General features: G+C 35.0%; 1 long non-coding RNA gene across 1 annotated transcript; it reads left to right on the top strand.

Moving 5' to 3' along the window:
* The first annotated feature begins 16,967 nt into the window (after positions 1 to 16,967).
* LOC109188601 lies at positions 16,968 to 18,126 on the top strand. The gene is made up of 3 exons (XR_002055458.1): positions 16,968 to 17,030; positions 17,867 to 18,019; positions 18,102 to 18,126. It is a non-coding gene; the product is annotated as an uncharacterized LOC109188601 (long non-coding RNA).
* The last annotated feature ends 1,702 nt before the right edge of the window (positions 18,127 to 19,828 follow it).

Here is a 19,828-nt window from a genome sequence, read left to right as displayed (position 1 = left end):
CATCTTTGCAACCAACTCCATAATCTTTGAACTGCTACTTCATCCAAAGTATTTGTGCACAACAACTCCCTACTGAGATATATTCCGCTTAGGCTGTACTTGTAGCAATGGAGTTTTGTTTCTTACTGAACTAAGAAACTAACCTCCCCCATAAGAACTGGCACGTTTCTAAGGTACTTTTTCTATCAATTTTGCAACCTGCAAAATCTGCATCTGAAATTCCGGTTAGTTCAAAGTTACCTTCTTTTGGATACCATAATCCAACGTTGATAGTGCCTTTGAGGTAACAAATAATTTTCTTGGTTGCGAGAAAATGACTTTCTTCTAAATCAAATTTCTTGATAAGATATTTAGTGTACTTGACTTGGTTGATAAAATTCATTCCTTTAATTGCTTAACTTGCAGTCCAAGAAAGTAGTTTAGCTCACCCATCATGCTCATTTCGAATCTGTCTGCATAAGTTTAGAAAATTTCTCATATAAAGATTTATTAGTACTTCCAAGATAATATCATCAACATATATTTAGACTAATAAAATATGATTATTTTCTTGAATTCTATATAAGGTTCTGTCAACAAGGCCTTTGGTAAAATCACAACATTAAAATATTGATAGAGGATCGTACTAATCTCTAGGTGCTTGTTTTAACCCATATAATACATCTTTAGTTTATAAACCTTGTCAACTTCATCTTGTACCTCAAATCCGGGTGGTTGTTCAATATATACTTCCTCTTCAAGTAAACAATTAAAAATTCACTTTTCACGTCTATTTGGTAGACTGCGAAATTCTTGTACGCTGCGTAGACTAGAAAAATTCGAATTGCTTCAAGTCTTGCAACTTGGGCAAAAGTCTCATCAAAATATATTCCCTCTTCTTGAGAATAACCCTTTGCAACTAGCCTCGCTTTATTCTTAACAATGATGTCATCTTCGTTTGCTTTGTTTCTAAAGACCCACTTAATTCCAATGACATTGTGATCTTTTGGTCTAGGAACAAGCTCACACACATTATTTCTTTTGAATTGGTTCAGCTCTTCTTGCATGGCCTCAATCCAGCTTGGATCACCTAAAGATTGGATGGACCAGATCTAATTTAAAAAAAAATACGGTGTCATTTTCGTAATTATTAACAACTTTACTATGTAAACTTGAACACTAAAATATGCAATTTTCAGAATTTTCCAGGTTTGCACATTTAGTAATAATAGATTGCAGTTGCAAAAAATGCGAAAGTACATTGCACTTAGGGTTTCGATTTTAGAGTTTATGACTAGGTTTTTTATTTTATTTGGTTTAGTAGTTCACTTTTTACTGCTTAGCATCTAGCATTTACGATTTAGATTTAAAATTTAACTTTTTCATTCATTTTATAAAATTTACCAGGTTTGCATATTTAGTATAAGTAAATATTACTCATTATTTGAAAATTTTTAGATTTGATAATTTTTTTCAATATAGCCATATGATTAATATAATAAATTTTTTATTTTTATTATAATTAATTTCATTTATTAATAAATAATATTCATAAAATTGGGCTATATATATATATATATATATATATATATATATATATATATATATATATATATATATATATATATATATATATATATATATATGGAAGGGATCAGGTGCATTTGTTGCTTCCCGTGCGGATGTGCGGTGGATTAATGTGCGTGAGGTTTATACTTAATGTGCCCGAGATTTGTACTCAATGTGCCTGAGATTTGTACTTAATGTGCGTCATGTTAATATGCGTGAGTTTTGTACTTAATGTGCCTGAGTATTGTGTTTAATGTGCGTGAGATTTGTATTTAATGTGCGTGCGTATTTCAGAATTACGAGCTCAGAAGGGAGCAGAACAGAAACTCACGCACATTAACGCCCAAGTTTGTTGTTACTTCTTCCTTCAATTTGGCCATGGATTCTGGATTATCAGCTACCTTCAGTGCAGTTGAATGTTTATATAAATGATGCACGCATAGTAAAATTTGCACAGCAACTAAGTGTGGGTTTCTGTTGTATTATTCCCATAATTTTTAACCACCATAGCTCGCCTCCGCATCATCATCATCAGGGAGGGGGCAAATGGCTACTGGGGATGGGGAAGAAGCTGACATCAATATTTTCTGCTGCATTTTACACATTCACGCACATTAAGTACAAATCTCAGGCACATTAAGCACAACACTCACGCACATTGAGTACAAGTCTCACGCACATTAATTCACTACACATCCGCACGGAAAGCATTCACCGCACGGGAACCTTTCAATATATATATATATATATATATATATATATATATATATATATATATATATATATATATATATATATATATATGATGGTGCTCAATCTTTTTTATTCATTTAAATTTATTTCTCCTATATTTATTTAATGTATTATTTATATGTTTATATTGCCTGGATTGAAATATTTTGGTACGTAATTCATTTTAAAATTGACTAATACTTTTGGTTTATAAGTTGAATTTAGTGACACTTGTGATTTTCCAATATTGTAACTTTGTAATTAAATTTTCTTCATTTTCTTCAAGAGTTAATTGCTTTAGGACATTACTAAAAACCGTTGAAAAATATGGTTCCTAAAAAATCAGAAGTTACCTAAAGTTCTAAACCGATTAAACCGGTTCAAACCGAAAAAATAACAAAAGAAAAATATGAAAAGACAAAAATGCCCTTACTAAAAATAGGAAACACTACTGGAAATTATGGAATTTCCGACCACCTGAAAGTGATCTTAAATCAAGTTGAAAGTCTTGTTCCGACCACTTTTGGTATCCAGAAAAACCTTTGTTGCTATTTCCGACCACTTTTTACTTTCGACTTGATTTAAGATCATTTTCAGGTGGTCAGAAATTCCATAATTTTCAATAGTACGTGAAAAGTCATGAGAATGACTAAAAGTGTCCAAAAATAATAGTCTGAAATGTTAAATAGCAAAAACGATAGTCTGAGACTAAATTTGGAATTGCCACGACAATATCAGCCATTAAAACTTTTAAATCTAAGAACTGTGGGGAATATATGGAGACACATCAGCCAATATTAATTAAACATTAAAAAATAAATTAAAAGGCATGTTTAGACTAACAATTACAATTACTAAATTGAATCATATGCTTTCATACGCCAAGTTTTTAACTTTATTTTATTTATAACAAGGATATTAATATTATCTACTTGATAAAATTATAGTTACGAAAAAAAAAAAAATAATAGGAGAAGATCAGAATAATGTGAATGTGTCATATTTTGCAAAGGTGTTTTTAAAAGTGAGTGTTTGAAGAAAATGACATGAAACTGGATTAGGATTTATTTTTTTACAAAAAAAAAAAAAAAAAACATGGATAATTATTTGGAAGTACAATTTAAATATGCATGTATAAAATGCTTGAAAGTTTTCTAATAGTTTCTGAAAAATATAATTAGCATTATTTTTTAAAAAATATTTTAAAAAATATGTGAGAATATACATACATACATATATACATTCACAATATATTACTATCGTTTAATCATAATTAATTTCAAACATTAACAAAAATAATTATAAATTTGTAAAATGGAAGGAAAGTTTTACCAAAAAATATAAATTATATGCGTTTGAAAACCCAGAATGCCTCCAAGATTTCTCCAAGATATGCAAGAACCAAAGCAGTACCAAGAAGCCGAAGCAGGTTCATTCTCCATCTATTACCCTCGTCAATTTCGATGAAACGGTGCGGGAATCTTCAAGGAATGATGACACCAGTTTCATGACTCCCCCGTCCGGAGGTGCATCTCCAGCATCTTTCAACTGCGTGATGAACGAAAGAACCGAGGATCAAGGCCTCAAGAATGATCGTGAAGGAACATCAACTGCAGACGATGGCATGCAAGAAGACGATGGGGACGATCCCTACTGCCCTACCATCAAAGTTACTGAAGAGGAGAAAATACGTCTTAGGAAGCCATGGCAGAGAACCTTGATCATCCGTGTGCTGGGTCGTACAGTAGGCTTTAGTAGCCAGTTCTTCGAAGGATACCACCAGAGGCAGAGGTCATAGAGGTGGTCATCCGGGCAACTTTTCTAGGAGGGCAGCTGCTGAATCTGAACATACCCTGGTTCGAGGTTCTGGAAGAGGGCAAACGATTTCTAGAACAACTAATCAGCACGACGATCCACTCCTTGCTCCTGTATTTTTAAACAATATAAATTTGCCGAATAAGAAAAAGCCTCCTGACAAGGATAAAGCTTTGCATGCTTGCCCTTCCCAGCCTGATGAAGCCATGGAATTAGATGGCAACATGTCTTCCTCTCGCAGTTGTGAGCCGTCTGATCCCCAGCTCTTTTGAGCTTGTTTTTTCTTTTTATCATGATTGGTATCTTTTGGAACTGTCAGGGTGCGGCTTCCCGGCCTTTTCTCCGCACCTTGAAACTCTACATTAAGAATTTTAATCCCCAGCTTATCTGTCTCTTCGAGCCCAGAGTTTCTGCTCATCATGCTGATAAGATTTGCTCTTCTCTCAACTTTGATGAATGGTTTAGAATTGAAGCTTTGGGCTTCTCGGGTGGTATCTGGGTATTTTGGAAAAATGCTATCCGTATTAATATCATCTCTACTCACCCCCAATATGCAGTGTTGCAGGTGTTCGAGAATGATAATGTCCCTTGGTTTCTTTCACCCATATATGGTAGCCCTGATCATAGTCTCAGGAAGCGTTTGTTTGCGGAATTAACCCACCATAATTGCGACATCAACGACCCTTGGCTCATGGCAGGAGATTTTAACGCGGTGCTTAGCCAGGAGGAAACTAGTAACACTAATAACTTTTCCCTCTCACGTCGTGTAGGTTTTAGAGACTGGATTTTCCAAAAAGGTCTCCTCGACCTTGGTTATACTGGAACAAGATTTACATGGATGTGAGGAACGAACTCAGACTCCTTCAAAGGTGCTAGACTGGATAGAGCGCTCTGTAATGCGGACTGGAGGTTGAGGTTCCCGGATGCCACCGTGCAACATCTCCCTATAGTCCAATCTGACCATTCCCCGCTACATCTCAATACTGCGCCAATTGTGCCAAAGAGGGTTAATCCTAGGATATTTAGATTTAATGCGGCATGGATTACTCATCCCGACTTTAGAGAGATGGTTCAGAGGAATTGGGATGTGAACAAAGACGTTTTTGAAAATAAAGGTTACTGGCAGAGAATCTGGATTCCTGGAATAGGGACACGTTTGGTAACATTTTCCATAGGAAGAAACGGGTTTTGGCGAGACTTGAAGGGATCCAACGTAGCCTATGCGTTTACTGGAGATCAGATCTTCTAAGAATACAAAAGAGGTTACGCAAAGAGCTCGATGAAATCCTCTACCAAGAAGAACTTCTATGGTTCCAACGCTCCAGGGAAGAATGGATTACGTCGGGTGACCGCAATACTAGATTTTACCACATGACCACAGTGGCTCGCACATCTTCTCGTCGTCTACAAAGTCTCAAGAATGAGGATGGGGAGCTTATACATGGTGATGATCAAATCAGAGAGTATGTGAAGGAATTTTTTAGTAAATTGTTTACTGCAGATAGACAGGTTGTTATGGAATCTGGGCGCTTTCCAGAAGTTACTAATGCAGAATGGGAGAAACTGAACTTGCCATTCACACCAGGAGATATAAGACAAGCGTTATTTGACATGCCCGCTTTTAAGGCGCCAGGGCCAGACGGCTACCACGCAGGATTCTACCAACAGGTATCGAGTATTGTTGGTAATTCAATCACTAAATTTTCTCTTGATTTTTTCAGGAATGGTACTCTTCCGGTAGGCTGCAATGATACTATTATATCTCTCGTTCCCAAGGTGGAAAATCCAGAATCTACAAAGCATTTCAGACCAATTGGCTTATGTAACGTTCTGTACAAAGTAATCACTAAAGCAATGACTACTAGGCTTAAAGTGATTTCACAGAAGGTGGTAGGGCCTCACCAAACTAGCTTTGTGCCTGGGAGACAAATTTCGGATAACATCCTACTCTACCAGGAAGTGTTGAATTCAATGCGCACAAAACAAGGCAAAAAAGGTTGGATGGTTCTCAAGATAGATTTGGAGAAAGCTTATGATAGACTCTCTTGGGTTTTTTTGCATGATACTCTTCAGGACATTGGGCTGAATCCAACATGGATCAGGAACATTGACTGCTGCGTTCGGACGGCCGGAATGGCTGTATCTTGGGAAGGGGAGTGTTCGGACTGGTTCCTTCCTAGTCATGGTATTAGGCAAGGTGATCCTATCTCACCTTTGCTGTTTGTTCTTTGCATTGAGCGGCTTAGTCACCTTATCGAATATTACATTGGCCTAAACAAGTGGAAGGGAATTAAGATTGGCAGAAACGGCCCATGTTTGTCTGATCTGTTTTTCACCGATGATATGGTGCTCTTTGGCGAAGCTACAATCGAGCAAATGTTGGTGATAAAGGAATGCTTAGACCGATTCTGTTCAGGGTCGGACCAAAAGGTTAATGTGCAAAAATCATCTATATTTTTTTCTAAGAATACAGACTCTGAGCTTCAGGCAGCGATCACAAGGTTAGCAGGAATGCAGAAAATAGACGATCTCGGGAAATACTTGGGGGTTCCCTCCATCCACGGGAGGCTCAAGCATGATTTATTTGCAAATATACTCAACCGGGTTCAGAGCAGGCTTGCAGGTTGGAAATCCCACACTCTTTCGATGGCAGGTCGTCAAGTATTGATCCAATCAGTTCTCTCTGCCATCCCAACATACAGTATGCAAACTATGCCAAATTTCCTATGGGGTTCAGTAGATGGCGCGCGAGAGAAGATGTAATCTGATTAGCTGGGAGAAGGTAACCACCCCAAAAAGGCTTGGGGGTCTGGGTATCCGCAGGCTAGAGCATATGAACTCTGCATTTCTTGCAAAGTTGGGTTGGAAACTTTTAAACGATGACAATTCTTTATGGTTTCGTGTCATTAAGGCTAAGTATGCTCCGAAGGTGAAGGATAAACAACTTGGAAACCAAAGGCAAACATGTCACCAGCTTGGAAAGGTATTTCCAATTCTACTGCTATCCTCTCCAAAAGAATAAGGAAGGTGGTCAAAAATGGTGCAACAACCTTATTTTGGCTCGATTGGTGGATTCGCAGTCGTCCTCTCAAGGAGGAAGCCATCTGTATGATTCCTTCGTCTGAGATATTTGCTTCAGTTCAAGATTATTGGGACCAAATCTCAGGTTGGAAGTGGAATAAGATCGACGGATTTCTTTCTGATTCTAATGTTAACCAGTTGAGAGCATTTGTTGTTCACACGAAGATTGAGGATGGGGATGGTATAGCCTGGGGCAAAGGGGCTCTTAATCATTTCTCAATCAAAGAAGCGTATGATATAGCAGCTGGTTTCGATACCAAACCATCTGTCAGTATCTGGAATAGCATTTGGAAACTAAAGGTTCCAAATCGCATCTGCATTTTCCTATGGCTGGCTAGGCACGATAGAATTATGTCCAACCTTAACAGAGCTAGAAGGGGCTTTACAACGGATGTCCATGGCTGGAAGTGCGAGAATTCAATCGAGGACATTAGCCATATCTTGCGTGACTGCTCCAAAGCCCAAGAAGTGTGGGCAGATCTTCCTTACTTCGGCCTAATTAATAACAGAAGGCAGTCGTTTAACAGGTGGTTTGATGAAGGCCTAATGGGTAATGCCCATCCGGATCGCAGTGTTATTTTCGCCATCACATTATGGTGGTTATGGAAATGGAGAAACGAAGCTGTCTTTAGTCAGAAGGATCTGCCTAAGAGCCAGAAAGTACATTGGATAATGAACCAAGTTCAGCAAATCAATAATGCCTTTTCAAGAGCCAAATCAGCAGGTCGTCTTCGTTTGGATACATCCTGGAATTTAATTAGCTGGAGTAAACCACCTCCGGAGTGGATTAAGGTGAACACGGATGGGGCATGCAACCATTCTCGCATTCAAGGTGGTTGTGGAGGTGTCATTAGAGATGAGGATGGCGCTTGGATTACAGGTTTCACCTACGGTCTCGGTCCCTCAAGCATAGAAGAGGCGAAACTGCGCGGCCTGCTCAAAGGAATCCAGATGGCTAGACACCTTGGCTCCAAACGTGTAATTTTTGAAGTGGATTCCATGGATGTAGTTAATGCAGTCTCCAAAGGCAGACCTTTCAATAGCCAAGCAGATGCAATGGTTCTGACTTGCAAACCTGAACTCACCTTCTTTGATGGTTGGCGTTTGGATCATGTAATGAGGGAGCAGAACGCTGTAGCTGACTGTATGGCTAAAGTAGCTTTAAATTGCCCGCAATGAGCTTGTGCTCACGGCCAACCCCTGACTTTGTTCTTCCCCTCTTTGAAACCGACTTAGCCTCTATCCCGGTTTGGCGGCAAGTAGTTAGCCATCCAGAAATGTAATTGGGTAGCCCCCTTCCTATTTGATCCAAAAAATATATATATAAATTATATTTAGTACTTCATTTATCCTATTTTATTTATTTGGTTTGATTAATAATACTTCCACTGAAATTATTTACTATTTTATTTTTCATAATATTAAGTTTAGTATTATTATATAAAATTTAGACCAGGACTATGTGGTCTAATGGTATCCGGGTTGGACTTCCATTTGGAAAATTATGAGTTCGAGCCTCAGTGGAGTGTTTTAGTAGGTTGAGAAAGTATAAAATTTAGAGTTAATTCCAAGAATAGGCCTTTGACTTTTACTAAAATTAGTCTGTTAACTATTCATATTGTTCTAATTTTGGTTCTTCTGTTAAATCTCAGTTAATTGAGGGTTAAATATGAGGGCAAGAATGTAAAATCAAATCTTTTACCCTTTTCTTCTCCATTTCTTCTCCCTCCCCATTGCTGCAAAACAATTTCTTGTTGCCGGGGACTGGCGGCGAGAATAGAATGCACCGTGGATGCTTGTTTGACTATTCTTGACAGATAAACCTTTTGAAATCTAACTTTACTATATAAATAATAGTAATAATTTATTTAATGGAATCCAAAGATCTCCCTCTTTTTGTTTTTGTTTTTGTCCTTTTTTTTTTTTTTTGTTTTGGCTCTTCGAAAATCCCCACTTTCCTCTCTCCTCGCATATTTCTTCTACTCTTGTAATGGCAACCTACCTCGATCTAGCTTGTGACCTCCATATATATCATCAAAGCCGCTTCAAATTTTAGAGTGAAAAGAATGAGATAGAATGATTAATTCCTTTGTTTCATCTAGTATTGCATTCAAAAAAAAAAAAAAAAAAATTCATCTTTGAATTTAACATTAAGAAAAGTATTACATTTTAACTAAAAAGTATTACATGTCTCACACAAAGCTTACTCAAAAATTAAATAGATCCCGTCGTTAAATATTGAAAATGTTTCACTTTTAATCCCTCATAAGTTTAAAATGGCAATTTTAGAATTAATTATTACACATTTTTAATAGCTAGAAATTAAATTTTGCTGATTTTAATTTTAAGAATTAAAAATAGTATATATTTACTGCAGTTAGTCGCCATTATCCCACTAAATACAATTTTTCTCTATTTTCTAGTGAATGTACATGAATTATGGTTGTATTCAGAGACGAGAATGAATATAATGAACGAAAATTTGGATGGTGTATTCTCTCCCTCTCTCAACTTTTCCATTTGCCATTTTATGTATCATTCTTTACATACAAATATATCACTACCTAGTCATAGAACTTGCAATCAAATTGTACCGTCACTACTAGAAATTATGGAATTTTCGACCACCTGAAAGTGATCTTAAATCAAGTCGAAAGCCTTGTTCCGGCCACTTTTGGTATTCGGAAAAACCTTTGTTGCTATTTCTGACAACTTTTTGGTATCAATTTGATTTAAGATCACTTTCAGGTGGTCGGAAATTCTATAATTTTCAGTAATGCGTCCCGGAGAGCAGAGCTAGAGTAGGCTGAAATTACAATACGTTATCAGCACAAATTGTAGCCATACTTCCGGGTAAACGGTACGCTGGGTTCTTTTCCAATATATTTTATTTTCCCAAAATTGTATATGTGCCTGTGTGTGTATATGCATGCAAAAGGTGTTTCCGAGTGATAGTATATGTGCCTGTGTGTATACGATATCATATATTTATATGCATGAAAATATGTATTGTACGAACACTAATTTGATTCGATCAGCAGGTTACGAATATGTTTTTTGAGTGGATTCTAAAATTCTACAAAAGGGACTGGATTTACTGATAGTTATGATATATATCATAGATCTATTTATATGCAAGTAGGATATATGAGCAACAATTGCATATACAAAATCATTGTTATTTGTTTGTCTGGTTACCTGCCTTAAAATCATACCTTCTGCTAGTCTTTAAGCTTTTGATATGTGAATTGAGAATCTGAGATGATATGATATTCCAATATGAACTTTGCTTGGCATGATTATATGGACTATCATTCAAAGTATGCAGAACTTTAAAGTTGTATCATGAAAACAATTTTTTCCAGCTTGCTGGAAAATAGCACAGAACCTGGATACCAGCCATGATAATTAAGTCATCAGACCTACAGCATTTGAAATCTAATTAAATATATAGTGTGATATCAAATCTGTTTGGTTTTGTCAATTTTTCTTTTAGCTTATTCGCAAAAAAAAAAAAAAATACTTTTTCTCATTAATGTCACCTATTGCCTAGCATGTGTAATTTGTGTAAAAAAATTATATATCTTTGTAGATCATGTCTTCCATTGCAAACATGAGTTCACTAAGCTTGCCCTTGACGATAGCAACTATCTGATTTGGGCGCTAGATATTGAAATATATCTGACATCCAAGGAATTGAGCCAAATCATTGTTGATAACTGTACTCACAGAGCACTAACGCCCAGAAGGCACAAGCTCTTATTTTTCTAAGTTACCACTTGAACCACGACTTTAAAAATGAGTATCTGACAGAAAAAAAAAGAACCCCTAGTGTTGGAAGTCTCTAAAGGACTGTTTCGATCAGCAGTCATCAATTGTCCTCCCCCAAGCACAATTTGACTGGCTGAACCTCAAGTTCCAAGATTACAAGTCATTACTATAATTCAGTCCTGCATAGAATTGTCTCACAACTGAAGCACTGCAAACATGAAGTTTCAGAGACTTGATTTAATTGAAAAGACTTTGTTAACTTTCATGCAAGTAATATTGTATTTCAGCAGTAGTACAGGGCATAGAATTATCATCAACATTTTGAGCTGATTTCAACACTCCTTGTTGTTGAGAAACACAACCAGTTGTTGATGAAGAACCATAATGCCCGACCGATTTGTTCTGCACCATTACCTGAAGCACATAATATTGCCTAGGAGACTAACTGAGGAAGGGGTCGGGGTGGTAGGTGTGGTCGAGGTAACCGCGATGTTAGAGGTCAAGGTAACAACAACAGCTTAGGCCCAAAACAAGAAACAGGGTGATTAAGGGTCATCGAGACAAAATTTTAGCCAAAAGCAGATTTGCTATCAGTGTGGATGTGAAGGTCATTGGTCTTGTAAGTGCCGCACACCTATGCATTTGGTTGAAGCATATTAGAGGACGAAGAATAAAGATGACAAGCAATGGTCATAGAATGAATCTCATCATGTCAATAGTGGTGGTGTTGGTGGTGGTCTCGAAGTTTAATTGAGCTTGAGGATTATGGTGATCATTTATGGATGTTTTTGTTTTCTAGTATTTTATGGATATTTCTTTTGTTTTCTGGCATTTTATAGAATTTTTTTTTTTTTGTTTTGAGTTAGTGAAAATATATATTCCTTTTATTTTAATGTCATGATTGAATATTTTGGCGTGTTCACATAACAACATCAAGAATTGTATTATTGTCAACACAATGGAGCATGAATTGACATTGTGCTTGGTGGATAGTGCAACTACACATACTATCCTTACATATGGAAGGTTTTTCCATACCCTGACCAAGATGGATAGTAATATCACAACGATTGCCCGTGGCGAGGTACCGATAGTGGGCTTTGGGAATCAAAGTGGAGCATCTTTTACCTTATGTCCATACTCAGAATGGTCTAGCCGAATCTTTAATTAAGCATATTTAATTGATTGCTAGACCATTATTACAGAAGTCCAGCTTACCAGTTTCTTGTTGGGGACACGCAGTATTGCATGCTGAAGCTTTAACTCAACTTCAACCAAGTGCATATCATGAGTATTCCCCCTTACAAGTTGTACGTGGCATTGAACCAAACATTTCCCATCTGCGTGTTTATAGTTGTGTAGTTTACATCCCAATACCACCTACACATCGTACCTCCATGGGCCAGCAATGAAGGCTGGGTATTTATGTTGGTTATGAATGTCCCCCTATCATTAAATACCTAGAGCCCATGACATAAGATTAGTTTACTGTGAGGTATGCTGACTGCATTTTTTTATGATGATCATTTCCCAATATTAGGGGGAGATAAAAGTACATATTTAACAAAATGTCGAGAAATTTCATGGGATTAAAAAGATCTTCACTATCTAGATCCACGTACTAGTCAAATTGAACTGGAAGTTTAGAAGATTATTAATTTGCAGAATTTAGAAAATTGCCTGCCATATTCTTTCACTGATTATAGAGGAGTGACTAGATCCCACATTCCTGTTGAGAATACTCCTTTGAGAGTTGATGTCCCCGGGGTACCGAGTGTACTCGCTGACACTTCTCATCGCCAGAAGCATGGTAGACCAGTCGGTGAAAAAGATTTAAATCCACGAAAAACTAGAATAAGTAAAATGTCTCAGTCGCTCCAAAAAGCTTTTAACCGTCCTGAAGACGGAGCACACAGTGAACATGCACGTGCTCCATGTAATACTAACACTGGGGAGACGGAGCATCCAGATCAGAATATTATGCGAAATGACAATGATTTGGTTTATGTAAATATAGAAACTGCCATAAACTTTGTTAATATAGGAGAAACTCATAACAGAGATTTGGCAGTCATCGACGACACATTTACCTGGCGATTGCCTCTAATATATCACGTGATAATCTTGATCTAGAACCAAAATCAATAATAGAGTGCTAGAAGCGCCTTGACTGGTCAAAATGGAAAGAGCCAATTGAGGTAGAGCTTAACTCACTTAATAAAAGCAAAGTGTTCGGTCCCATCGTGCTTAACCCGAGAGGTGTGATCCCAGTAGGATCCAAGTGGGTGTTCATACGGAAGAGGAATGAAAACAATGAGGTGGTTAGATATCAAGCGAGATTGGTTACTCAAGGGTTTACGTAGAGGCCCGAAATTAATTGTGAGCATACATATTCTCCTGTCATTGATGGCACATCGTTCCGTTATTTAATCTCACTGGCAATAAAACTGAATCTAGATAGGCAGTTGATGGATGTAGTGATCGCGTATCTAAATGGGTCAGTAGATGTTGATATATACATGAGAATACTCGAAGGCATAGAAAACCCAATTGTGAGGGAGAAAAGGGATCCTAACATGTATAGTATCAAACTTTATAAATCATTATATGGTTGAAGCAATCAGGCAGAATGTGGTATAATCGATTAAGTGAATTCCTCCTGATGAAGGGATATGTAAATAAAGATATTTGCTCGTGTATCTTCATTAAGAAGTCATCTCATAGATTTTGCATTATCTCTATCTATGTTGATGACATAAACATTGTTGGGACACACAAGGATCTTGTGGAAGCATGTTCATGCTTAAAATTGGAATTTGAAATGAAAGACTAGGGAAAGACCAAGTTTTGTCTCGGCCTGTAGATCGAGCATCTCCCTAATGAAATTTTTGTACACCAGTCAAATTATACAAATAAACTCTTGGAGAAATTTTATATGGATAAATCACATCCCCTTAGTAACTCCAATGGTGGTTCGGTCCCTTGAAATGGACAAAGACCCATTTTGGCCTAAAGAGGAGGGTGAGGATGTGCTAGGACCTGAAGTATAATATTTAAGTGCTATAGGTGTTTTACTCTATCTAGCTAACTGCACTAGACTAGATATTGCTTTTACAGTAAATTTACTTGCTGGATTTAGTGCCTCCCCAATCCGAAGACATTGGAAAGGGGTAAAGCATATCCTTAGATATCTCCAAGGTACAAAAGACCCCGGTCTCTAGTTTTGAGAGTAATCAGGATACCTCATTGGTTGGTTAGTAAGATGTTGGCTATTGATAAGTATTATTTTTATTAATTTAGTTTAACTTTTTATAATTAATAAGTAGTGTTTTATTAGTTAACTAGTAATTGTCCCGTGCGATGCACGGATAATATTTATAGACTATTAAGTTAAGTTAATTGAATATTAACATAAGAATCGTTTATGAGAAAGTTTTACTTAAAAGATAAAAATGCATAAGTTCTACTAAAGTATCACATAGAAATCAAATTAGTATAACAAATACATCAAATTATATCGTGCACCGCGATGCATAATCGATTATGTATCGCGGATCAAAACAACATTGTTTTGTTTAATGAAAAGAAATGACATATGTTTCCCGCCGTTCCGCACTCTTCCGCAAAAAGTAATTCTGTTATTCAGTTTCATTTTGTATACACTGTAGTTTCGGTTCAACACAACTACAGTTTCATTTCCATATAACTACAGTTTCATTTGGTATTTATAGACTCAAATATGTGAAAATGTTATTTAATTTTATTTTATATACACTCTAGTTTTATTAAAACACAACTACATGATCATTTTGATATAATTACAGCTCCATTGTACAATATACACTGAAATATGTGAAATGTTATTCAGTTTCATTTTATATACACTGCAGTTTCATTTCACCACAACTACAGTATCATTTTGATATAACTGAAGTTTCATTTGATAATATAAAAATAATACGTGAGGCAATGTCGGTTTAGATATACTGTAGTGTCAGTTGGTTATTAACATATACAAAATGTGCGCTCCGTTAAAAGTAACGGCGCTCCGTTAAAAGTAACGGCGCGCCGTTTCTTTACTTAAAGAAACGACGCCGTTTTAACTGCGGTGCGTACAAATACTGCACATGGCCGTCTCTTCTAAAAAAAAAAAATACATAATTCGTTTTAAGAAAATATATTAATATTATTATTAATCCTAATATATTGATATAATAATAATAATAATAATAATAATAATAATAATAATAATAATAATAATAATAATAATAATAATAATAATAATAATTATTATTATTATTATTATTATTATTATTATTATTATTATTATTATTATTATTATTATTATTATTATTATTATTATTATTATTATTATTATTATTATTATTATTATTATTATTATTATTATTATTATATAGCTTAGTCCACGTATCTACTACTTATATACTATTAATATTAATATATTAAACATAGTATACTAATTTGTTCAAAATATTAATTTGAACATAGTATTAATATTAATATATTAACACACTAATAATAGAATAATATTATTATTGCTTGTTATGGAAATTTACACACATAATATAGTTATTAATATATTAATTAACACACAAATAATTTAACATTATTATTGCTTAGTAAATCAAATTTACGAAAATACCCTCACAGTCCTCTAATATCTAAATTGGCAATTTTACACGGCTACTGACTCCATTTCCAGAACTTTCTCGATGTCTTCTTCGGTGTGCTAGAGGTTCTACACAAGGTCATACCATCTACTATTTTACCTAGCAAATTCGTTTGTATACTTCAGCTGGTAGATGATCCTATGGCGGGTTCTTCTTCTTAGCGATTTTATGTCCGTATGGCCTACTTTGTCTATTTCTACAATCCCCATTTTAGATCTGTACATTCTAGCCGTATTTGTCAATTTCATAGTTAAATTTCCTATTCTGGTAAGTTTTCTAGTATATCTCTCACTTAATTTCAATTTTATCGTACAATTCTTAAGAAATTGAGTAGATACAGTGAACCCTAACTATTAAGGGTTTGTTTACTTACTAAGTCGCATTAAAGTATATATTTGATGAAATCCTTCATTCTAGATCACATGCATGACGGTTTTTACATCAAATTTTGTATTCTTATGTTAGTATCTGCATTATCTTGTAATCTATTGGGTGGATTAGCAGTTCTAAAGTCAAATTTGAAGCAAAATACTTTCATTTTGTTGTTTGAATTTTTTTTTATAAGTAAACTTTCTATTTAACAAATGGGTTTAAATGATTCTGTTCCTTGATTCAAAAAAATTTCATCTCTATTCTGAACATGTAGGCTATTACTAAGACCCATCTTAATTTGTGTTTACAGTAGGTATGCTATGTCTTTGTGTATTTCTCTGCTTACTACCCCTTATATAACACGATTTTTCTAGATTTTTTGCCCTGTATCTAAACATTTTAGTTTGCCTTATACGTTGTTTTGTGATTCATTGCTATGTTATCTATGCAGTGCTCTATGGTTTTGGTTTCTGAAGAGGGTAATCCATATAACAGTTTGTTGTTGTGTTCGCAGGCATATGAGACGTATGGTTTATAGTAACATCAGCCTTCTGGTTGGATTCGTATTACATGTATTTAACAATAACATATATGTAAAATGATAAACTGTACACATCGGTCCCTAATATTAAAGAGTTGGTACCATTGTTCTGTAAGTTGTTTCCTTTTCCTTCCTATCACAGCTGATTTTGTAAATTGTGTTTTTTTATGTATTATCATTAACCTCAATGCTCCTTTTATAGTTTGATGGTATGTAGTTAGTATTTTGATTTGTCCTATAGAGCTTAATTATTGTTTTGAGTGAACTATTGCAGGAAATAACCGTAAAGGGAATTCTTACACTGCAAAAGTAAGTTTTCAATTTTTTTTTTGATTTTTTAACTTTAATTTGATGGTATGTAGTTAGTATTTTGTTTTGTCCTATAGAGCTTAATTATTGTTTTGAGTGAACTATTGCAGGAAATAACTGTAAAGGGAATTCTTACACTGCAAAAGTAAGTTTTCATTTATTGCAATTAGGTAAGTTATTAATACGTAAATTAGAGTTAATATACTGTTTTTACTATGCCTTTTGAATCACAAAGTTAAATTTCACATTGTGAAATTTTGATATTCAGAGATTTGAAATACATGAACAATGTTCTGACTTGAAATGTATTCATTTTTTGTTATAAGTACAGCTAAATAAACCACCCATGTTGCATCTGTTTACTTGATTTCCAGCTCTGTATTCCTTGCCACTTGTGAATATCCAGATTGCAATGCCTTGCTATAATTACCTACAATGTCTTGTCCTTAAATTTGGGTAGCATACTTTAGCATACTTTGAAACCAAACAATTCATTTCTGTGAAACCAAGATCCAGTTAAATTATGTTCTTTACATTGTATTTGAAGTAAGTTTTACCCAAGTTCTAAAAATTAATGCTATGGGAGGTAATGTTGAGGAGGATAGTTAATTACACTTACAAATTTAATGTAGTACAGTAAAAAATACAAACATTTGTAACTAAGTGTGAAACTACAATGCATCTAAATATTAAAACAAACAAAATATTGTAACCAGCAGTTTTATTCTGATGTAAAATTAGGATTACATTACATTTATATTCTTAACAACAAAAACTATAACTCTTTACCTTGATCTATGTTACTTCCATTGTCTGTGAGCAACCCACAACCATACAATAACAAATCTGGGTTTTCTTTCAAAGATGTGAAAGACCTACTGTTGGTGCAACACATATGCATTAAGAAATATTTTTAGAAATTAATAGTGCATATATACATACCTCTATGGTTTTGGTTTCTGAAGAGGGTAATCCATATAACAGTTTGTTGTTGTTGTGTTCGCAGGCATATGAGACGTATGGTTTACAGTAACATCAGCCTTCTGGTTGGATTCGTATTACATGTATTTAACAATAACATATATGCAAAATGATAAACTGTACACATCGGTCCCTAATATTAAAGAAAAGATGAAGAGTTGGTACCATTGTTCTGAAGGTTATTTCCTTTTCCTTCCTATCACAGCTGATTTTGTAAATTGCGTTTTTTATGTATTATCATTAACCTCAATTATGGGCAGATTTGAAGTATTGGAAGAAGGCATCAAGTATTACTCCACACTGCATGTGTTCCTAGATTTTTAATATTTCATATACAGTAATAAATAGATATATATGAATTTCCTTACAAATAATTTTATAAGAGCTATCAGACTAACCTTGACAGTAAGGCTGTGTAATAAGATTTAAGCTTATTACCTGCAGGCGTGTAAACTTATACCTATATCCAAGAAAACAATCTTTCAAGGTAAGATCAAAACTTATCCTTCATTCTGGATCACTGCAAATATGGACACCAAGTACATCATTAGGCTTTTATTACTCAAGTTCAGTCTGTAATATTTTCTGATTGATTTTTGTTCATTTATTTAATTTTCAAATTAAATATAATTAACATTCACTGCTTGCAAATGATGATAATACAGTTTGATGCATCATTTTTTTCAAAACAGCTCAAATATTTTCTGAGTACAATATAGCTTTTTTTTTTTTTTTTTTTTTTTTTTAAAAAAAAGACTAAATTAAGAGAACTCACTTTACTCCTTCAAGCTTAACATTGAGAATGACTTTGTCCTTTGAAGTTTGTGTTGATTAGAACTCATCCAGAAGGCTTCTCTTTACAACTAAATTATCACGCACAGCATCTTGGTTGCCAGCAACACCAACCGCAAGAGGACTTTTCCCTTCATCACTCTCGGCAAATTCCTAAGAGAATAACCATTGGGTACATGATGTATGAGAGATATTTTTGGAAGGGATTTGTTGTTCAGCAACGTGCGGATAAATGCATAGGCCTTTGTCTATTACCGGCCTTATTTATATAGTGGTTGAGGATCAGATGCGTAGGATACTCAAGGTCGTCATCTGATACGTTGCATCGGAGATATGAAGCTAGTTTTTAAATCCCTATTGAGTATTTAACACCATTGTTATGCCCTTTTAGATTTTTAATATAATATATTAAATATTAACTATTGTAACAACAATGTAATTAATATTGTGTTGCGCCTTTTTGTATTATTTGTATTCTATTAGTTCTAGAGTTCTAGAGTTCTACTACCATCGGCAAAGTAGAAGACTGTATCAATTAGGACTGATCGTATTTTGAAACGGCGCATTAATTATATTTGTTTATTATGAATAACTATAATTAGTAGACAAATCCGAAATTGTTCCTTATTGCGCCAATCTGAACAACAATTAGGCGGGAACCATAGGGTTCTGCTTTAATATAATAGAAGATGTATATGTTTTTTATTATTAATGTTTGTTTTTAGTTATTCTTAAATAAATAAGGTAATAGGCTTTTTATTATTACTTTTAGTATTTTGGGTTTCTTTATCCATATTACGGAATAGTAATATTATTTTAACAGGCCCATTATCTTGAGTCTTGACCCAAACAAGCTAATCCCATTTCACAAAATAAGCTCATGTCCAGCATGCTACGAACGGGTCGAGGAAGAGTAGACGAAGAGAAATTGATGGATCGCAGAGTTCTGATCGGAGTTTCATTCGGACATTGCGAGCGACTCTAATGGTAGAGGAAAAAGTCAGTCTTGAACATCGCGAGCTGAGGCAATATAAATAGATGGAGATTCTGAAGAAGAAAATCAATTCACCCCGGATCAATTCCGGAGGCGATAAAAGCAAAGATCAATTGGTCCCGGACCAATTCCGGAGGGGGAGAATTAGTTTCCAGCAGCTTTGAATTTCCGGCCGTGGTCAGGGCTAATCTGGACGACAAA

Source organism: Ipomoea nil, unplaced genomic scaffold, assembly GCF_001879475.1.
Source record: "Ipomoea nil cultivar Tokyo-kokei standard unplaced genomic scaffold, Asagao_1.1 scaffold1447, whole genome shotgun sequence".
In the NCBI taxonomy this organism is placed as follows: Eukaryota; Viridiplantae; Streptophyta; class Magnoliopsida; order Solanales; family Convolvulaceae; genus Ipomoea; species Ipomoea nil.
This window is presented reverse-complemented; position numbering and strand designations above follow the sequence as displayed.